Raw genomic sequence first — 12,650 nt, forward strand, 5'->3', positions numbered from 1 at the left:
ATTCTAAGCAGTTCGGAGAACCGGTGGTTAGAAGAAATTACTGGCCTAATCCTGTAAGGAAGGCAGGAAGGAAACATTCTGGTGTTGCTTACAGAAACTGCCTCTCCTGATTACATTCTTGGTAGGACTGGACTTCCTGTCTCAGGAACGTCTCTGGAGTTTTTTCCCCCTCCTTTGCTGGTACTTTGCTTGCGTGGAGTGACCATTGAAAAAAGTGACTTATGACCGTTTTTCACACTGACGACTGTTGCAGCATCCCCACAGTCATGAGAGGCCAGGGGAGGAGATGCATGCCTCGATGTGAGTGATGTTGAGTTGGTCACGCCCAGCCAGTCACATGACCATCAAGCCGTGCCCAGCACCTAAGCCATGCCCACAGAACCGGTTGTTAAAAAAATTGAATCCCACCCCTGATTGGGAGGGCTTGTTAGCAGGGAGGAACTGGGGCAGGATGATCGAGAGAGGACAAGCAATGGATATGAGGAGCAATGGAGCTCAGGTGATGAGCAAGGACCGCCCCCTCCTGATCCCTGAGCACGGAGAGTAGAGAGAAAGCTGGTACAGTGCAGACTAGCATGACAACTCGGGAGGAGAGCACCCTGCCCCTTTTCACAAGGCACACCTGGGGGCTGAGATTTAAGGTGACGCTGTGGGGAGGGGCATTTGTTGGAAACACACACTGAATTTGTAGAGTTTTGTGTGCTGTTGCAGACGTCAGTGGCCAGCTCAATATCACTCATCAAGACTCTGTTTTCGGCCACGTCAGCCTTCCAAGGCTCCGTATTTGGCCATGTTGGGGCTTTGTCTGCAGAGGCTGTGGGCTCCCCTGCCCAGGAGAGCCACATGGGGGGCAGCGGAAGGCAGGCAGGCGGCCTGGAGTGGCTGGAGTGACCCCAGACCCCACAGTGGCTGGAGGGGGGTTGCCAGTCTGGTTGGGGGAGGAAGCTTTGCCAAAGGAAGAGGGGGACCCTCTGGGGCCCAGGGAGGGGAGGGGCCCCAGGGGCCCCACTTCGGCTTCCTTGGCTTCCTCTCTTGCAAGGCTCCGATTGGAAGCCATCCAGGCGGGTGAGAAGCGGACAAAGAGCCTCCTGGCATCATCACACCTGTCAGGAAGAGAAGAAGGTGGGAGTTTTTTATCCACCTGCCTCCCGCAAACCATTTCCTTCTCCAGCTGAGCGAAGCCCAGAGGAGGAAATCCGGGGAGAAAAGTCCCTGCAGGCCCAACCAGGGAGGTGTGGCTGTGGCTTCGTGAAGAGTTTGCAGGACTGCCTTGATTCTTCCTTGCTTTGTGGACTCAGTGCCTTGTTCCTTACTTCGTGGATTCACTGCTTCTTCCTTGCTTCATGGACTCATTGTTCCTTGCTTCGTGGATTCATTTCCCTGTTCCTTTGCTTTGCTGGACTGCGCGCAGCCAGAGGCTGCTCTCTGTGTGTGTCTGTGTGTGTGTGCATTCACTTGCTTGCGCTTTGCTGTGGGACTTGCCAAGAACGTGGGAGCATTTGGGGGAAATTTGAAGCATGAAAGGGGAGTTTGAACTCTCCGCTGGCTGTGTGGCCTTCATGCCTTGTCCCGGGCCATCACAGTATAGAGCAAGGGCCGTGTGGACTTCAACTAGCTGAATTCTCCAGCCAGCAAGCTTGTGCTATGGATCGAATCCTCTCGTTTTACCTCATGTGCATTTTCTAAAGCCAGCAACTTGGCGCCCTAAAAGAACATGCATGCATAGAAAGATGCTTAGATCGGAGATAGATCTTTTGGAGTTCTTTAGTTTGTAGGAAGCCTTTGGAGCTTGCTGCTCAGCTGAACAAGGTTCCCCCATGAAATCGGGGCCTGATGATCTCCAGCTTCAATGATTCTATGCTAGAGATGCAACATCAAAGGAAAACAGACTGGGAAGGAGAAGGAAAAATGCAAACAGACATTATCATACGAAAGATAAATTATTGCCTGTGCTAATTATAGTCCACGTAAAGGAGAAACCTGAACTTGCTGGCATTTGATTTCCCCCTTGTTTTCCTGAGGGAAAAAAAACCCTGTCTGCTCCCTAGCCTGGATATTCCCTCTCCTTGTACAAAGTGGCTGAAAACAGACGGACTGCTTTCATGGCCACTTATTCCTAAATAAATAAGCAAAGAGCACTCTGCAAGGTCAGAGATCCTATGGGTGCCAACAAATTTGTTCCAAAAAGATTCTTTTTTGGCAAGACTATAAACAACGGATGTTTAGAGCGAGGGAGGGAATACAGAATTTGCTCACCCTTCCAGTTTCTCTTGTCTCTTTCTTACCTTGGCTCACTTTTAGGAGCAGTCAAGACGGCAGTGGCAACTTCACTTCTGTACTGTGGGGAGTGCGATAGCAAGAAAAAGCGGGGAGGGGGTTTAAAATGGAACAGTCATCAACATTCTAAGTTAGTATCCAACTTATTGTGCCATGCAATGTCCCCATCCAAAAGCAAGTTCCCCATAGTAAGCCCTCCAAGATACACACATTTTGGCTGAGCTAGGTACACCCACGCTAGACTACACAAATCTGCACAACCTCTAAGATGTTTGCTAAGAGGGGTTTCTGTAACATTTCTTTTTATAGCCAACTAATTATCGTCTGGTTTTGGGCAGCTCAAATATGGTGACCCCAGCTTAGCCTTATGTACGTACCAGGCCAATGGATCATGGAACCCTCCCACTGAACCTGTTGTGGTCTGCCGGTGGCCTGCGGAGCTGGCAGCAGAGACAGACAGTGGGGAGGAACATGGACTATTCCTGGAATCTGGGGAGGGCTCAGAAGGGGGATCTGCATCCGACACAGAGATGTCCCAACTCTGGAGCCTCCAGAATCTGACATCAGCGAGGCAGAGGAACAGGGAGCCTGTTCCCAGTGCACGCTTGCACAGAGCTGCCAGAAGGCAAGAACAGTTAAGACAAAAGGGGAGGCTCAGGATTAAGGCTTGGAGATGATTGGCCCCTCCCATAAGACATAAAGGAGGAGCAAAGGGACATGAGCCTTTGCAGGAAGCAACTTTCTTTGTTCTGATCAGTTTAAACTCTGAAGCTCTGTGTTGACTCTGTGCTCTGTTTGGCCTTGTACAGCTAATTGCCAATTTAGTTGTTGGCAGCATTTCAAGGGAGATAAAGGTGGGTGCTTATCAGCCTTATCCCAAAAAGACTGTGGTAGACTTCTGTTGAACTATTCACAAACTGGGACTCATTCCGGGCTGTGAATGAATATAATTCACAGCCGTGGAAATAAAAAGAGAGTTTTCGGGACTAAGCGTGTGATTGTTACTCTCTCAGGAAGCCTTGGGTCAGAACAGAACCATAAAAACTGCAAAGGCATTGATTCTTTCATCAAGGGTCAAAAAAGTCAAGATGGCAGCTGCAAGTTCACAGTCAAAATCTCACTCCTTTGGAGGTGTGTCGGTATTAAAAACGGGGATTTTAAACACACAAGTGCAACTGTCATTTGATCTGCTGGAGATGATCAGCTCATAGGAATGCCTTGGATTATTTTTCTCTCTCGGTGTTTCCTCCACAGCTCCAGCCCATTTCTAACTCAATCAAGGGGCTTTTTTGGCCAGTTTCTCCCTCCACATCACATTTTATGCTTTACTGTTTGATTTTCTGAGAATTATCCTGCTGATGGGGTCCTGGGTCCCCCCTTTTTTCTTTCTTTCCAACATCCAACTTATCGGAAAGAATAAAAGCAAAGCAAATTCTATTTGATTAGCAATTCAACCCTGTGTTTGTTGAGCAAAGAATCCTGCCAGGAGGATGTGTGACTGCTGTGCCTGTAAATATAATTAAGTGTTTTATGTTTCAGAGTCAAACTTCCATCACATTAAAAATGGCAATTTGGTAGCAACTTCAACTAGTCTCGGCAGAGGAGGTTATAAAGAGTTTTTGAGTTGTGGGCTTCAGGTTATGTATTTCTGGCTTAGTGTAATGTGCAAGATGGTGATGTCAGTGGTGGGATTCAATTTTTTTTACTACCGATTCTGTGGGCATGGCTTTTTGGGCATGGCATAGTTTGGTAGCTGTGGCTTGGTGGGCGTGGCAGGGGAAGGGTACTGCAAGGTCCCCATTCCCTCCCCACTTCTTGCGTAATAGCAATAGCAATAGCACTTAGACTTATATACCGCTTTATAGTGCTTTACAGCCTTCTCTAAGCAGTTTACAGAGTCAACATATTGCCCCCAACAATTTGGGTCCTCATTTTACCCACTTTGGAAGGATGGATGGCTGAGTCAACCTTGAGCCTGGTGGGTTTTGAACTGCCAAATTGTAGGCAGCCGGTAGGCAGCAGAAGTAGCTTCACTACTGCACTCTAGCCACTGCACCACAGAGGCTTCTACTTACTCCTTACTCCTCACAGTAAGGTTACTGCAAAATCCATTCCCTCCCCACCCCACTAACCTGCTTTCCAGCTCCGTTCTCCTGTGCAGGGCAACCAAAGAAGACCCAGCTGATCAGCTGGGACTTGGGAGGCAGAGAATAGATGGGGGCAGGGCCAGTCAGAGGTGGGATTTGCTGGTTCTCTGAACTACTCAAAGTTTCTGCTACCGGTTCTCCAGAACTGGTCAGAACCTGCTGAATATCACCTCTGGGTGATAGGTCTTGTGGGGCTACTACTACCCACAGAAGATAAAGTGGACTTTGACTACAAGTTGAACTACAATTGAGACCAGAATTTCTATTACTATGCAAAAAGTTCGATCAATGAGACCCACTGGGTTTTACAACCTTTTTTTTGCCACAGTTGTTAAGTGAATCACTGCAGTTGTTAAGTGAATCGTGGTTGTTAAGCGAACCTGGCTTCCCCCATTGACTTAGCTTGTCGGAAGCTGGCTGGGAAGGTCACAAATGCCGATCACATGGCGATCCTGGGACTCTGCAACCATCATAAACACATGCTGGTTGTTGCCCGAATTTTGATCGCGTGGCATGGAGATGCTGTGACAATCGTAAGTGTGAGGTCCAGCTATAAGGCATTTCTTGTAGGGTGGTTGTAACTTGGAACAATCACTGAACAAATGATTGTAAGGATTACCTATCTTTAAACCAGCCTCTGCTGTGCTGAGCTTGAACATTTGTAAATAAATGCAAAGATTACAAAATGTTTGGATGCCTCCACAACACTGAGCAAGTGTGACACCCCCTGCTATTTCTCTCCACCTGGAAAAAAAGTAATGGGTAGGCTTAGCTATTTGTTCCCCTTCATCAACCAATCTGCTATTTGGAAGGGTCACCCAACCTGCAGATGGTCTCAAATTTGGGTTTGGCTAATCTAAAGCAAAGAAGAATTAGAGGTGATGTGATAGCAGTATTCTAGTATTCGAGGGGCTGCCACAAAGAAGAGGGGGGAGGTCAAATTATTCTCCAAAGCACCTGAGGGCAGGACCAGAAACAGTGGTTGGAAACTAATCAAAGAGAGAAGCAACCTGGAATTAAGGAGAAACTTTCTAACAGGGAGGACAATTAACCAGAGGAATAGCTAGCTTTCAGAAATAGTGGGTGATCCATTACTGGATGTTTTTAATAAGGAACTAGACAGTCACTTATCTGAAATGGTATAAGTTCTCCTGCTTGAGAGCAGAGGGCTGGACTAGAAGACCTCCAAGGTCCCTTCCAGATTCTATTCTATTCTATTCTATTCTATTCTATTCTATTCTATTCTATTCTATTCTATTATTATACTCTATTCTAAATTAAGATCTTCAATGCTTGAATCTCCCCTGTCTTAGAATTTTCTCACTATTGGAAAAGTTCCGAAGTTGTGATTTGTTGTGCCATCCCCATAGTTGTTAATTCGTTGAATGGTAAACCAGAAATGAGTAATTCAGAACCAAATTCAGAACTTCATCCCCCTTGTTCTCCTTTTACTGCCCCAGACCAACCTTTGAGTGTGATGCTGAACAGTTTGCGTTAAGAAAGACATAAATCTATTGCTTAAGATGATTACGAAACAAAGAGCAATCTTCAGGCTGATTCACCTTACAATCACGAGAAACAGAGTGAATGTTATTTCTTCATTTATTTAAAAAAATATACAGACAACACTCAATTTACAAACAATAAAAATTCTATTGTTAAGCAAGGTGGTTGTTGAGCAAGTCATGCTCAATTTTATGACCATTTTGCCATGTTAAGCAAGTCTAGCTTCCCCCGTCAACTTTCTTCATTGGAAACCTGTTGGGAAAGTTACAAATGGAAGTCACATGACTTGGGATGCTGCAATCATTGTAAATACATGTTGGTTGCCTAGCACCAGAATCTTGATTAGGTGACTATGGGGATGCTCCAATCATAAGTCATTTTTAGTGCCACTGTAACTTTGAATGGTCCCTAACAAATGATTGTAAATCAAGGACTACCTCTATATGGCTGCTTCTCTTATATATGATCATCCTACACTGCTCACAATAACTTTCAATAAAAAAACCAGAATGCATATGACTAAAAAGCCATAACAGCCTGTATCTCAACCACTGCCCACAATATCACACTAAATTCTACATTTACACTTGCATTTTCTGGCCTACAGAGAAGCAAATGCCACATGCATCATGACATGTCTTCATCAGATATACTGTCTCAAGTACTAAGGCAGTGTTTCTTAGCCTTGGCAACTTGAAGATGTGTACATTCAACACATTGTCAAGCTGCCAAGTCTGAGAAACACTCTTCTAAGCTGTATCTTTTGAGCAACGGCCTCACAGCCCAAGCATCTCATTTTGAAGGCACTGTAGCTTGTTTCAAACACTGCCTGTAGGAAATACCGACTCAGCCATCAAATGGCCTTTGTGGTTCCTCTCTTCATCAAAATATAGCTATCTTAAGATGTAGTTGATTACACATTTGAAGCACAGGCTCCTGGAAGTGTGACACACAATGTAGTTTGTTTAGGATGGTTCTGGTCACTACAACTTGGTTGCACCACAACAGGAATCAGACTAGCCTCGTGTGCCAATAATGATAGATCCACTAGGAGTATGTTCAATTTCAACCAGAGCAGTGACATTTGGAACTGCTGACTGCAGGTTATGGTCTTGGCCTGTAGCTTAGAAGCCTTGCAAAAGTCAAAATGGTGGGTGGGAAAGCTGCCAGTGGTCTTGCAGGTTTTGTTGTGATGACCACTAGGTCATTTTAACTTACCTTGAGTTGACGTTAGGTTTCTTAAAAGCAAGAATGAAAACACTGGGATGGGGACAACCTGATTAACAGGAAAACTAGCCAGCCAAACTTTGCAGTAAACATATATAGTGTACAAATCATTGCCTCTGAATAACAGAGTTGGAAGGGACCTTGGAGGTCTTCTAGTCCAACTCAGATGGGAAACTACATCATTTCAGACAAATGTTTGTCCAATCTTTTCTTTAAAACCTCCAGTGTTGGAGCACCCACGACTTCTGAAGGCAAGCTGTGCCACTGATTAATTGTTCTAACTCTCTCTTCTCTTTAGTTCCAGGTTGCTTTTCTCCTTGATTAGCTTCCATCTATTGCATCTTGTCTTGCCTTCAGATACTTTGGGAAATAGGTTGACTCCTTTGTGGCAGCCCCTCATATTGGAGCACTGCTATCCTGTCACCCCTAATCCTTCTTTTCATTAAATTAGACATATCCAGTTCCTGCAACCGCTCTTCATATGTTTTAGCCTTCAGTCCCCTAATTGTTGCCCTCACCTGCAAGACTGAACAGAGATGACCTTAGGACAAGTTGGTTGTTCTCATCACTTTCTCTGAGCTGGAAAAAGTCCTAATGAACAATAGATTTTGGATCATCAATATCCATCTAGTCTGCACAGAACCATACACTCCTGAGAATAATAAGATGCACACTCGGCACAATTTCTGGATTCTTTTACCAGACGGTGAGTAACTAGGAATCCTTTGAGGTCTTTGGACCCCAGCTCCCACCAGATCCAGCCAACATAATCCATGGCAAGGGAATTTGGGTGTATTGTTGTCTAAAATATTTGAAGGCCTTGATTGCCTGTTCTTGCCTTAGCTTGTTTTGTTATGGAGGTTAAGAAAAACATGTTAGAAGAATGTTGCATAATTATTACCACAGAATGAATCTTTTCAGTTCAGACATCCTGATTTCAGTACCAGTTAAACATTCCTAGGAATTGCTGTCTTGACAAATCTGGCAGATATCTGGTTGGGAAAGCCCCATTCAATTACGATGAGGTTAAATTGTGTTTGTTATCATCAGAACATACTTTCACTATCCTTCCAAAACCTGCTAAATTAAAACAATTTGAATAACTGAAATATCTACAGCTCACTTATATTTATAGAATTTGCAAGTGTCTTTTTTCTTTTCCAAATATAAATTTAATTTTACCGGGAAAGTCTTCCCAGTAAAAAAAAAGTGGAGTGACACCATTAATCCATTTGTTTTTTGTTACTGGGGCTCTCATCTATTTCATTTTCTGAGTTTTTTTATTTGCTCTGTTTTCATTATTCATTTGTTTGCAATGCCTCTTTGCTTTTCCAGTGCTATGTCTGATTAGTTTAGGACAGGCCAACATTTTCTTCCTGAATATTCTAAGGTGTTTCATTTTTCACAAGGCATGCAGAAGATGGCATCAATCTTAAAATCAACCTCTTACAGCCACTCTCAAGAAAGTCTCAAGTGATGAAGCTCCCACAACTTCTGAAGGCAACTTCTGTTCCATTGCTTGATTGTTCTCACTGTCAGAACATTTCTCCTTATTTCCAGGTTGTGACAGTTTATTCTATTCTATTCTATTCTATTCTATTCTATTCTATTCTATTCTATTCTATTCTATTCTATTCTATTCTATTCTATTCTATTCTATTCTACTCTACTCTACTCTACTCTACTCCACCCTACCCTACCCTACTCTACTCTACTCTACTCTTTTCTACTCTGCATACATCCATGCTCTCATGCACCCTCCTGCCCAGCCCCTTGGCCTTCCTACCAGCCTTCCCCTGCTACCCACACATACCCTTGCAAGCCACCTGGGACTTGTAACTTCCTCCCACCTTACCCATTGACTTTGCTTGTGGGAAGCCAGCAAGAAGTTGCAAGGAGGTGCTCACTTAATAACCCATGGAGCAGTGGTGGGATTCAATTTTTTTTTACTACCAGTTCTGTGGACGTGGCTTGGTGGGCGTGGCAGGGGAAGGACACTGGTAAATCTCCAGTCAGAGGTGGGATTGGCTGGTTCTCCGAACTACTCAAAATTTCCGCTACCAGTTCTCCAGAACTGAAGAGAACCTGCTGAAAGCCACCTCTGCCGTGGAGACTGCAGGGATTACCGTCACTAAGTGATGCAGTTTCAGTGTCCCAGGGTTACATGATCTCCTTTTGCGACCTCCTGGTGAGCAAAGTCTATGGAGAAGCCAGATTCACTTAACCTGTGTTGCTAATTTAACAACTGCAGTGACTGACTTAACAGCTGTGGCCAGAAAGGTTGTAAAATGGGATAAGATTCACTTAACAAATGTTTCGCTCAGAAACAGTAATTTTGGGCTCAGTTGTGGTCATAAGTCAAGGACTACCTGTAACTATAAAGAGGCAAATTTATAATTGTACAGAAGTATAATGGCTGTAAAAAAGATTGTAAACCACTTTCTTTTTCTTTCTTTTCTTTTTTTCTCCTTTTTTGCATTTGGAACTTTCTCCTTCCTTCCTTCCTTCCTTCCTTCCTTCCTTCCTTCCTTCCTTCCTTCTTCCTTCTTTCTTTCTTTCTTTCTTTCTTTCTTTCTTTCTTTCTTTCTTTCTTTCTTTCTTTCTTTCTTTCCCTTACTTTACATTTGTTTTTATCTTCCTTTTTATCTGGAAAGAAAATGTAATATACTAAAAGTCACACAGCTGCTCAGCTGTTATTTGGCCTCCACCCAGGTTAATCCTCTTCAAAGGATACTTTGAGAGCTGCAGAAAACCATCTTTAAAGACACAAATGTGCATTAATCAGAGCCTCGCACAATATTCTGTTCATATCCATACATTCCTCTTTCCATTCACTTCGAAATTAATTTGAAATGGAAGTCAGTGCCAGTGAGATTAGAACTCGATGGCATTGAGTTCATGGGTGCATTGGGCAACTACAGAAAGATCCTTTTGGTTCATGCCCAAAAGATGCCAACACTTTTAGAAATACAGCATTTCTTTTTAAAAAAAAAAAAATTAAAATATTTTTAGTGCAGGTTTTAAATAGGTCTTCTGTTTCCAGGAAGAGGACGAGGTGTAGGGATATGTTGTAACAGGTTATATTTGTTTTGTTTTGTTTTTATTAGTCCAGAAAGAACACACAACCTTTGGTGTGAGACCTGACAACTCTACACTCTGCACAGTACACAGCTTCTGGCAAGCTAGAGCTTTACAAAGATCTTAGAAGGCAACTGCCTTCATACCCAGGTGCTAACTTAGATGGAAATAGGTATGAGCAGACCCCAGCATATAAATTTGAAGTGGGGCTGCCCACAGGAGTAATTTCCAAATGCAATATGGGACAGGAGACAAGCTTTGCTTAGGCTCCATGGGGTGAAGCATAACCGAGGGGTCTTTGGTGCTTTCTGAGTTTGGTTGTTTTCTTTGTGGACATTTCATTACCCAAACTGGGTAACATCATCAGTGCTAGTAAGGAGTGGGCAGAGGTCGTATTCAGCAGGTTCTGACCATTTCTGGAGAACCGGTAGCGGACATTTTGAGTAGTTCGGAGAACCTGCAAATCCCACCTCTGACTGGCCCTGCCCCCATCTATTCTCTGCCTCCCATTGAGTCCCAACTGATCGTCTGGGTCTTCTTTGGTTGCCCTGCACAGGAGAATGGAGCTGGAAAGCAGGTTAGTGAGGTGGGGAGAGAATGGGATTTTGCAGAATCCTTCCCCTGCCACACCCACCAAGCCACACCATGCCCACCAAGCCATGTGCACAGAACTGGTAGTAAAAAATTTTTGAATCCCACCACTGGGAGTGTGGTTTGCTCTCTGTTTTATATTTTAGTGGCTTGCCCTGTCGGTGTTGGTGGGAGTGTTCTTGGCAGGTTCTTTGATTGGCTGCTTACTATTGGCTTGCTTGACAGTTCCTTGATTAGGGTGCTGTTTACTTCTTGATGGTCTGATGTTAATTAATTACAATTATATATTTATGAGCCACAGTGGCGCAGTGGTTAGAATGCAGTACTGCAGGCTCCTTCTGCTGACTGCCAGCTGACTGCAATTTGACAATTCAAATCTCACCAGGCTCAAGGTTGACTCAGCCTTCCATCCTTCTGAGCTTGATAAAATGAGGAGCCAGATTGTTGGGGGGCAATAGGCTGACTCTGTAAACTGCTTAGAGAGGGGCTGTTAAAAGCACCGTGAAGCGGTATAGAAGTTTAAGTGCTGTTGCTATTAATCTATGCTTGGTGTGGATTGCTGGTGGGGAAGTGTTTTGCTGTTTTTTTGTTTCCTTTGGGGCTTGTCGATTGTCTCCTTGCACAGTAGGTACATGCTATTTATGTCTATGTGTCTATTGATGGCCAATTTGTCAGAGTGCCAGAAATTCTCTTAAAGAGTTTTTGGACTTGGCTTGGTCTAGGATGGTCAGAGTTTTCCAGTTGAAACTATTGTTAATCCTCTCCATATGTTATGAAGTTTAATCATTTTTGTGTCTTCTGACTGCTTAGCTGGTGTTCATCCTGCAAGACTTTTGCCTGTTTGTCTGACCTTAGAGGCTGTTGCAGAGTTTCTATTGAATGCACCTTCCCGCTGGAATTATTGCTTATGTTGAAGCGTAACTCTTGCTCGCCTCCTGCAGGTTTAAGGATGCAGAGCAGACACTGCTTATATTTTTACTGATTGATCCTGGATTGATTGCTGGCAGAAGCATTGATGAAGGAAATCCCCAAAAAGTAGAAAGGTGGCCTGGCTTTTGATTGAAGTCTCACCCTGTTTTATGTGCATTGCATAAAAAAGGTGCAAAGCTTCAGTCTAGGAACAATTGTGTACAAAGTTAGCACCCATCCCTCTCCTAGAAGAATGAAATATTTTGGGAAATATTTCAAAAAGGTAAAATATTATATTTACGTAAAGGAGAAACAGGCTCTTGGAGAGCAGCCCCCCCCCATCCTTCTTAATAGTCCCAGCACGCCTGGGGCCAGCCTTTCTACAAGACAAAAGACCTTCAGCTTCAGAATGATGGGATTAGAACTCACCCAAGATCCAAACCAGGACAAAGCCATTAAAACACAATAGGAATTGCCCAACACCCTTTCAGAACACAAGCCTTTTCATTACATTGCATCATCCAGCAAGCTTCAACCAAATCTGGGAGCTCAGACAACCTCAGCTATGACCCCTACATAGCCCCATGGGAGTCTGACAGCAGCCAATAGAATACATGTTCTTGCACAGGAACAGGAAGCTCAAGTTCAAAGCCCAAGAGAAGGTATAAAAGCCACCCGCTCTCAACTCCATGTGGTCAGCTTCCCAGAACCACCCATGTACTTCTGCTTCATCTTTCCAATCAGCCTCCAGCCTCCATTTTGTCTCCAGTGCCTTTCTCCCGGCTTGAAACTGAACCAGATGGATATTTCTTTCCAAACGTTGCTATCTTCACATTTTTGATCCTCTTGCTCAAAATAGGCTTAATTCTTCCAACGTTATCCTTCAGCAACAATTTTGGGGCTCGGGAGAAAAAT

Source organism: Notechis scutatus, chromosome 8 (genome assembly GCF_049901735.1).
Source record: "Notechis scutatus isolate UNSWTSFEM ecotype Mainland chromosome 8, rNotScu1.2, whole genome shotgun sequence".
Taxonomy (NCBI): Eukaryota; Metazoa; Chordata; class Lepidosauria; order Squamata; family Elapidae; genus Notechis; species Notechis scutatus.